The sequence below is a fragment of the Meriones unguiculatus genome, chromosome 2, assembly GCF_030254825.1.
Source record: "Meriones unguiculatus strain TT.TT164.6M chromosome 2, Bangor_MerUng_6.1, whole genome shotgun sequence".
Taxonomy (NCBI): Eukaryota; Metazoa; Chordata; class Mammalia; order Rodentia; family Muridae; genus Meriones; species Meriones unguiculatus.
In genome coordinates this window covers 158508917-158518061 of record NC_083350.1, presented here as the reverse complement: position 1 = coordinate 158518061, position 9145 = coordinate 158508917, and positions in this window count along the sequence as shown.

Below are 9145 nucleotides of genomic sequence, written 5' to 3'. Positions count from 1 at the left end.
AGGATATCACTCTCAAAGGGGACTCATATAGATGGGTGTGTCTCTGTCTCCTGAATGCTGGGCTTAAAGACTTATTCCACCGTGCTCAGCAACTTTGGGGAGATATTTAAAACACTTTACTGAGGAGCCTGGAGAGATGTTTCAACAGTTAAGAACACTGGCCTCTCTGGCGGAGGGCGAGAGTTCAGTTCCTAGCACCTGCATCAGGCTGCTTGCAACTGCCTGTGGCTCCAGCTGAAGACGATCTGATAGCCTCTTCTGGCTGCATTCCCAATGCACACACCCACTCAGACACATAGGCACGGAATTAAACATACATAAAATATATATTCAAAAAAGAAAACCACTAAGGGGTCCTCTTACAAGGAGTAAGGACTGGCAGCCCGCTTTCTCTGTTTCTCACCGTTTCCATAACGGCTCCAAAGGGTTGACTGGAATCATTGCAAATTGGTAGGCCCTTCTCAAAAAGAAGAGTCCCTCAAAGTGACGTCACAATTTTTATTCAGTGTCCCATATTAGGACATTGCTGTTGCTTTCTGAAGACTTTCAAGAGGTAAAATCTTTTGCCTCAAAGAAACAGCACAAAAATCAAATAAAGGAGGAAGAAAAAAAGACATTTGCCTGTTACTCTACCAATAACATTGTTACTGTTATTTTATGGGGGGAGGGGCAGGGCTGGGCAGGACGCCTGCAGCCCAAGCTGGCCTTGAACTCTGTGTAGAGAAGGATAAGTTTGAACTTGTCCGTCCAATGCCGGGATCACAGGTGTGATCCTCCTGTGGTCTGTGGGCTGTAGACCAAATCCAGAAAGAGCCTGGGCTAAGGTACAGCCCTCAGACCTGAGCCTGTTCTTTGTAAAGCTAACCGCTTGCTTATTCTTGGAGAACTCTGGCAAGGGTTCCCCACAAAAGCCCATGACTCACCCCATTGAACGCTCAAATCTCATTGTTCCGAATCATTCTCTTGTGTTCGCCCAGCCTCTAGAATTCAATGGGTACAAGCATTGGCATGGGCCCCTGCCCACCCTGGAGCTTGCGGATGAGGGAATGCTCCCTTAGAAGAGCTGAGATCTGCCCCAAACAGCTAGGCTTTGACCAAGCCCCAGCCTGTGGGAGACAGCGCTAATGCTGAGGTGGCCAGCCCATCGCTTCTGCCTCCTATTTCCTCCTGGCTCCATCACCTCACGCCTCCTCAAATCATTTCCCTCTCTCCTCCGGGAGTAGCATTCAAGATACACATGCAAATTATGTTTCTACTTCATTTCCCGTGATGCATTTCCTAGAATTTCGGGGCATTTTTTTCTGCTTTGCATTGTGGGTTAATTAATAGGCTTTTGTAGACCTGTCCCAGGGTGTTGTTCCCAGTGGACAAAGAAACTTTTCTCTTTATAGAGGACCTGACCAGCCTGCCAGTATCACAGCTAAAAGGCTACAAGGTTCTCTTTTCAAACCTGGGAAGCCTTTTAAAAACTTAGTTTTAGATAGAGAGCTATGAACATGGTTGTGTGGGGAAGGGGAGCTGAGAAACAGATGGTTTGGTTTGGTTTGAATCCATTTCCTAATTGGGGGGAGATGGGGAGTGAGGTGTGATGATAAAGTCAATAGTTAATCTCTTCCTTGGGAAAGTAGTCACACTCTGGGGAGATAGAAAGGGGTCGAGTTTAATCACTAACTTTAGCACCTGTGGTGGGTTAAGCATCTAGGAGGCCCCTGGTCCTGTTCAGGTGATGTCTCTGACAGGGCAGTCTAAGTATAGGGGTAAGAGTAGAAACCGTGTGAGGTAGTGACAAATGTCATGATGAAAATTCCACAAGGGGAATCCTGAGTGGCACACGTCTGTAAGGGTGACTGTTGGCTGGGCACCCAGGAAAACCATCTCTGGTAGCACCTCCCACGCTAAGACCAAAAGCCAACGATGGGAAGCCCTGAGAAGGACAACATAGCAGGTAGAAAAACTGTGTTTGCAGAAGTTCCAGTGTGGGCTAGAATTTGAATTTAATCAGGGAACAGAAGGCCAGTGTGGCTAGATTATAAAGTCTGATTAGAGGCAAGGTGCTGGAGGACAGCTTGCAGAGGTGAAAAGGGGGTTCAGTGTGCCAATGAAGATTTGACCCTAAGTGCTAGGACATCTAAGGGTCTTTTCCAGGGCCGTGATTTAGCAAACACCACTTTCTTACTCCAAGAAGAGTAAATGAGTCTGGTAACAGCCAAGATAATGGCAACTGTCATATCCTGGAAAGTCACACTATATTTGGATTTATGCAGTGTTTTCTTGTGTTTGGTTAATTAATCCCAATCATCTCTCCATGAAGCTGAAATTACTGAAATTTCAATATTAAATATAAAGGAATCAAAGCCTAGAAAAGTAAAGAAACTTGCCTCTGGCTGGGAGGGTTTTTAAGAAACCCTTTTTATAGCCATATGAGCCAAAAATAGTCATTATTAGAAAACTTTTGTTAATGAGAACAAGAAAGGAAAGCCAAGTTAATGGAGATTGCATCACCCTGATAAAAACATTGCTAACGTTTTGGTTTATATTTTTCTACATGTTCCAAGTAGGCATTTTAGCTACTGTTTTTGTTTGTTTGTTTTTGAGACAGGGCTTCTCTGTTCAGCCTTGGCTGTCCTGGAACTCACTTTGTAGACCAGCAGGATGTCCTTAAACTCACAGAGATCTGCCTGCCTCTGCCTCCCAAGAGCTGGGCTCAGAGGTGTGTGCCACCACTGCCCAGCAACTATTGCTTTCTTTAAAAAAGAAATTATAACAAGGGTGTTTTTCTGTGTGTGTGTGTGTGTGTGTGTGTGTGTGTGTGTGCTTGTATGTGCAGATGTTCCGTGCCACTGTGCACACATGAAGAGGTCAAAGGATAACTTTCAGGAGTTGATTCTCTCCCACCATGTGAGTCCCAGGAATTAAACTCAGGATGGATTTGGCAGCAAGTACTTTTTCCCTCTGAGCCAGCTTGCCAGCCCTTGACTACTGTTTTCAAATGCCTGTGGTTGTCTAATTTCAATGCAATAATTCCTGAGAATAGATTTTGTTTATGTTTTTATTACTAATTTTGAGAACTGAGTAATACTGTGGAAAAAAAATGCTGGACTATTGGAAAGTTAACTTGTAGTGAAAGTTTTGGTTTCTTTTTATTGTATTTTATTTTATTTATTTATTTTACATATGTGAGTGCTCTATCTGCATGTACACCTGCATGCCAGAAGAGGGCATCAGATCCTAGTATAGATGGTTGTGAGCCACTCTGTGGTTGCTGGGAATTGAACTCAGGACCTCTGGAAGAACAGATAGGTGCTTTTAACCTCTGAGCCAGCTCTCCACCCCAAGTTTTGATTTCTTTTATGTGTTTTTTGTTCTGGTCCCAAATGTGGGATGTGGAAATGTTTTCAGTTCATCCTCGGTTGAGAGCAAACTCATGAGAGCTTACGTGATCTCGGACAGCTGAAAACAGACTCTTGAGATGGTGCGTCATGTTTTTCGGGAAGCTGTCTCAGGCAAGGGGCGTGGGGTTTGCCAGCGGGAAAAACAGCCTCGTGTGGACTTGGAGAGGGGATAAATAGAAGCCCACAGACAGGCAGACAGCCCTTTTGCATCCCTACTCTTTGTAAGGTTCACGACGCTTCTCTGCTCTTTTATGTTTCTACACTTCTCAGAGAGAAACCTCCGTAGAACTTCTCGTGACCCTCAGGCTGAGTCTTGCCACTTTCGAGGACTCGTGCCGATCATGACTCTTTTCTTCTGAAAGTGGTACTAAATTGCCGTTCAGAAGGTTAACACTAGATGTCTCTGACGCTGAACGAAGTCCCCAAGTGGTAGCGTTCTAACGTTCTCAGCGTTCACAGCACAGAGAGCCCAGTCTGATAAGCTGCTCCCAGGAGGGTCATGTTTAACCCAGGCCTCATCTGCTCACAGTGGGTTTGAGCCAGCTCCCCTCATTGGCAGAATGGCTTCACCTGACCAGCTTGCCTGAATCTTCAGGACACCTACATACCCCAGGCATGATGGAGGATGGCACATTATTGCAAATGGGATTTTTATTTTCAGTCATTACAACCCGAAAAACCACTCAGTGTAGAGGGATTTTAATCCAGCAACATGGCTACTCCTGCTGGAATACTGCTATGTCCTTAGTGCACACCTTTAATCCCAAACGAAGAAGGTAAAGTTAGTTTGTAAAAGGAAGCAACCATGTTTGAAAGTGATATGTAATTGAGAGGCAGACAAAGTGATGAATCAGAGAAAGATCTGACAGAATGAGTCAGGATGGGATACAACCAACTCTCACCAGAAGAGATAGGAAAAATAGGACTTAGGAGAGCGAGAGAACAAGAGTGAAAGAAAGAGAGAGAGCAGTTTTACAAGGACAGTCTTACAGAGACAGGATGAAGCAATAACAAACTAGACACAGGTAAAGACAGAATGATCCAGAGAATGAGAAGGAGCCAGAAGATTAAAGCAGGCTGCTAGGGTTAGTCTGAGGCCAAGGAGAGCAACTGAGTCAGAAGCTGGTAGAAGCCAGTTTGAATCAGTCAGCTAGGAGAGGAGTTTGAGCCAGAGCAGCTGAGTTGAACCAGCCAGCCAGAGTTCAGAAAGAGCTAGAAAGGGTGAGCTCATTCAGCAGTAAGTCTCAGAGGCTGAAAACATTGTAAGCCTATATTAGACTGGATCAAAGCTGGAAGCTTTCAGAACTAGGCCTAGGTCAGCAGACTGAGGCAGTAAGCATGGAAGACAAGAATCACAAGCAGGCAAATAAAAGATACTTTTACAACTCAAGAGTAACAGAAACATGGGATCTCAAAGGAGTGAGGGACATCTCAAATAAGAAGGGTCATTTGGGATGCTTCCATGAAGCTGTACCCACATTCAACACTTTCCTTGGCTACAGTTAACCAAGGAAAGAAGTCATTCTATTGTGGAGCCTAAAAGAGTCATTCAGACCACGGTGATGAGTGTACAATGAAATTCACACCATGGCAGATGGGAAACTGAAAGCAAGACTGAAACCAGGAGTAAGATATAGTCCGCAAAGGCCCACCCCTAATTGCCTGCTGTTGTTATGAATCAAGAAAAACCCAATCGTTTGATTTTACCAGTGAAGGCTCAGGATCCAGATGCTGGAGTGAAAACCCACTAGCTCAGAGAGGCAGAGAAAGCACACAGCTTACCTTTCTTCTCAGTTCACATACCGAAGAGAAAAGCCTTTCTTTCTCAGCTCCTGTCTCAGAAGAAAAGGCCTGCCAGCTCACCTGACATCCCAGCAGAAAAATGCCAAAAGCAAAAAATGAAAGAGCCCAAAAGCTCCTTCTTCTCCTAACTGTCTTAAATACCCTTCTATCAAAGCCCCTCCTTTGTACTTAATCCCTGGTAGCTGTTTTTTGTTTTGCCTCTTGACTTAGGGATAACTTTATTAAATCCTGTGTGTGAAAAGCTCTTGGATTAAAGGTATGTTCTAGGGCTGACCCACACCATAATCACCTGTTTACAATAAACAGAAAGCTTTTGGATTAAAGGTGTGTGTTAGGGCTGAACCACACCAAACAAGAAACAGATTCACTATGGGAACAAACATCCAGCAACAGCCTACTTCACAAATCAGGCCCTACTTCCCAAAGTTCTCAGGACTTTTACAATAGGACCACTTGTTAGAGAACAAAACATTCACAGTGTGAGCCTATGGTTTTCATGATCATGTTACCTGTGTAAGTCCATCTTCCATGGCACCATAAATATTAGTGTGGAAAAAAAAAAAAAGTCAGGTGAGTGGCTCCCTCTTATATTCCCAGCACTTGGGAGGATCAAGCACAAATTAGAGCTTAGCAGCATATGCCTGTAATCAGGAAGCAGAAACAGGACGATTTCTGGAGTTTGCTGGCCAGCTGGTCTTGCCAAATCAGGGTGTTCCAGATTCAGAAAGATTCAAATCACAAGGTATAGATAGATTAACAAAAAAATCCAACATGGACTCTTGGCCTCTACATGTGCGCATCCACACACACCCACACTGCTATGCTCTGTGGCACTTCATAGTTCTGAAACGTATAAAATCCCACTCTGTCTAGTTAAAAGACCCCAGGAAGCTATTTAACACTGAGTCTCTGGGTAATTTTTAGAATGAAGTAAGTCCTGCGAATCAAACTGCTGGGACACTGTTCTGCCTCTCAGGGCCCTCCTCCCTCACTTTATTCCTGCTTGCCCTGCCAGCTCCTTGAGGGTTCCAGGTTCTCTTCATGAAGTGTAGGAGGGGGCAGCGGAAGCCTCATTAGTCACGTCTTAGTTGTAAGAGCCTGGGGAGAGTCTTGAAATCTCTGCCACGAGGTACAAAGGAAACAGAGAGGCCAAGTGAGTTTCTAATCAGGTTAAATCTCTTCAAATGCTTGAAAGAGTGTGCAGCAATAGAAATGGTAGCTGGAATAAAATGACCTTAGGAATGAAAGAACCTTCCTGTGTAACCCCCAAACTGAGTCCTCATTTTCAGAGGGGACTGTCTGGAAAGATAAAGAGGAGTCGGCTACATATACCGCCTACTTCATCTATATCTGCCTGTGACCAGCCATCGTTTCTGTCCAACCTCTTGCCGTATACAGGGAAAGACAGGGTGGGGGCAGGGTTCAGCAGGGCAAGGCAGTGTGGAGGAGGCAATCCGCAGGCCGGCAGTGAGGAGGCAGCCCATTCTGCCTGGAAGCTCATGGTTTTCCCATCCCAGGCATTCCTCAGACGCCATGTTGGGAAGGGTGCTGGTGACGTGGCAAAAGTCCCATTCCCATGGCAGGGCTGATCATGGAGCCCTTGGCCAAGGACACAGTACAAAGCCTGTCTTGGAGCAGCTTACTTTGTTCCCTCTATCCTGAACACAACCATCTGAGCTAAGCTTTTTTGAAATCTGCCTGAAAGATATTCCAGAAGGCTGGCCAGAGATCCCTCCCCTCCAGGATTGGATCTAAAGAGTCAGCAAAGAGAATCAATAGGACCTTAAAGTGATCTGAAAGGACACTATTCTCCCAGCAAAGTACATCCTAGGGAGAAATGACACCACCTAGGCGTGTCCAATCTTTTGACATTGCGACATGACGCTGTCTTCTACCAGATTCAAGCTTACAAGCTAATCGATCAAGTTACGGAAGTACTCGGGGCTGCTGTGATGGCTTGGCAGGTGAAGGCCATTGCCACCAAATCTGACTTTGATCCCTGGCCCCCCATGTGGAAGGGGAGAAGCAACTCCAGTGAGTTGTCTGACACTGGCTGTGATTCACGAGCACCCACCCACGTGCACACCTGAGACTGATTAGCCAGTCTAGCAATTCTCGCAGACATGCCCTGAGAGGCTTTTCCTCTTGTGGACATGCCCAGAGAGGTTTGTCTCCCATGTGATGCCAGAGCCTTGCCAAGCTTCCAGCATTAACCAACACAGCTCCGGTAGTGGCTTGTAAAGCAAAATAAGATGCTTCACTGAGACAGGGAGGGTCATGGCCCTCGGTTAGCCAAACTTCACACACAACAGATGTAGCTGCAAAAGTAAGTGAAGGCAGTGAAGGAATGGAAGAAGTAGGGTACCTCATTCTCCCTAAAGTGACGTAGATAATATCAGAAAGACAGATAGTGTAGTTATGGCTTTAAAAATGAACCTTGGAGCCCAGAGAGATAGCTCAGGTTCTGTTCCCCGCATCTGCACCTCTCTCATTTTTAACTCCAGTTCCAGAGGCTCTGACACCCACTTCTGACCTTCTTGGGCACCCAGGCATACCTGAGTATGTAAACTTACATGCAGCCAAACATTCACGCGCATAAAATCTGCAGGATGTGCAAACCAAGGCTGTGTGCACAGCTCAGTGGGGAGAGAATAGTTAGCATGCTCCAGGCTCTGAGTCAGCTCACCAAAATCAGACAGCAGGCAGTCTGTTGTATTGGCTACATGCACAGGCTTGCAGCATGGGAAAGATTCAAATTCTCAGAAGCTGCTGGAATGATGTACTCAGACGTGGGTGAGAGAGAGAGAGGGCAGCCTCATGCTTTTTTATGTCTCAGTATCTATTGCTCTTGTGGCTCACATGTTTTTTATTTACCCCAACTCCAGGCTACCGAAGCAAACGTGTGTATGAAACTTGTCCTCTCAGCCCTTAGTCCCAGGACTTAGGAGGCATAGGCAGTCAGATCTCTGAGAGTTCCAGGCCAGCCAGGGCTACACTGAAAAGCCCTGTCTCAAAAAACAAAACAAAACAAAAAAGAAATGTAAATAAAGAAACTTGTCTTCTCAAACACATTCATCTTCAAAAAGAGGTTGTACTTGCCCTGACAACACAAATACTTGTACCTGTCAGTCATAATTCAGCTGTGCGCATCATTCTGGGGTGCACACGTGAGTCCCCTGGAAACTGTTGGAACACATTAGACACTATGTCAGGTGGACCTGATTGTCATTCTGAGTCTTCTAATGTTAAAGGAGAAGCTAGCCCTTGGGTTCTGTTGGAAGCCATTGTTCTGGCAGCTGCTTTGATTTTTAAATCTCAGTGGAAAGACTGCTTTTACCAGGCCTTCACTGAAGCCAGGGAAGAATTTCCAAGTCCATCTCCTTTTGTTTGTGACAGCAGGTGGGATAGCTTGTCAAGATCACACCTCTTGTTTCACCTCCTTGTAAATTTAACCCATTGTTCTGAGCTGTTTTTACTCTGGCTTAAAAGCTCTCTGCAATAAAGTCAGGCTGCTGGCTGGTCGAGTCTGGATCCTCTAGGAAAGGTCCCATGTGTGTTGTGTGTTAGTTTATTAATTTTAATCCTCACTCCCAACTCAAGAACTGTTCGACTCTGCTGGCGGGCTCCGGTAGATTGGTGCCTGGATGTGGAACTTGAGATACAAGGAATCAGTGAAGGACACACACCACGGTTGTTGGTGAGCTCACATCAAGTAGAAAGGGTGCGGTGAGTAAATCCGAGAATAAAAGTGGAACAGGGCATTAGCCTAGTGTTTTTTGTATGGAACTTAATTAAAGATAGTCTGTATATCAGGAAACTGAGAAAGTTAAACTTTCAGGCTCAGAGAGAAGGAGGTTAAAAAGATGGCAGGCTTCATGAGAAAATATTAGACTATCAGCTCCTCCAGAGGAGTTGTATTTCCCTCCTGATGACAATGATTTCTTGCCAGA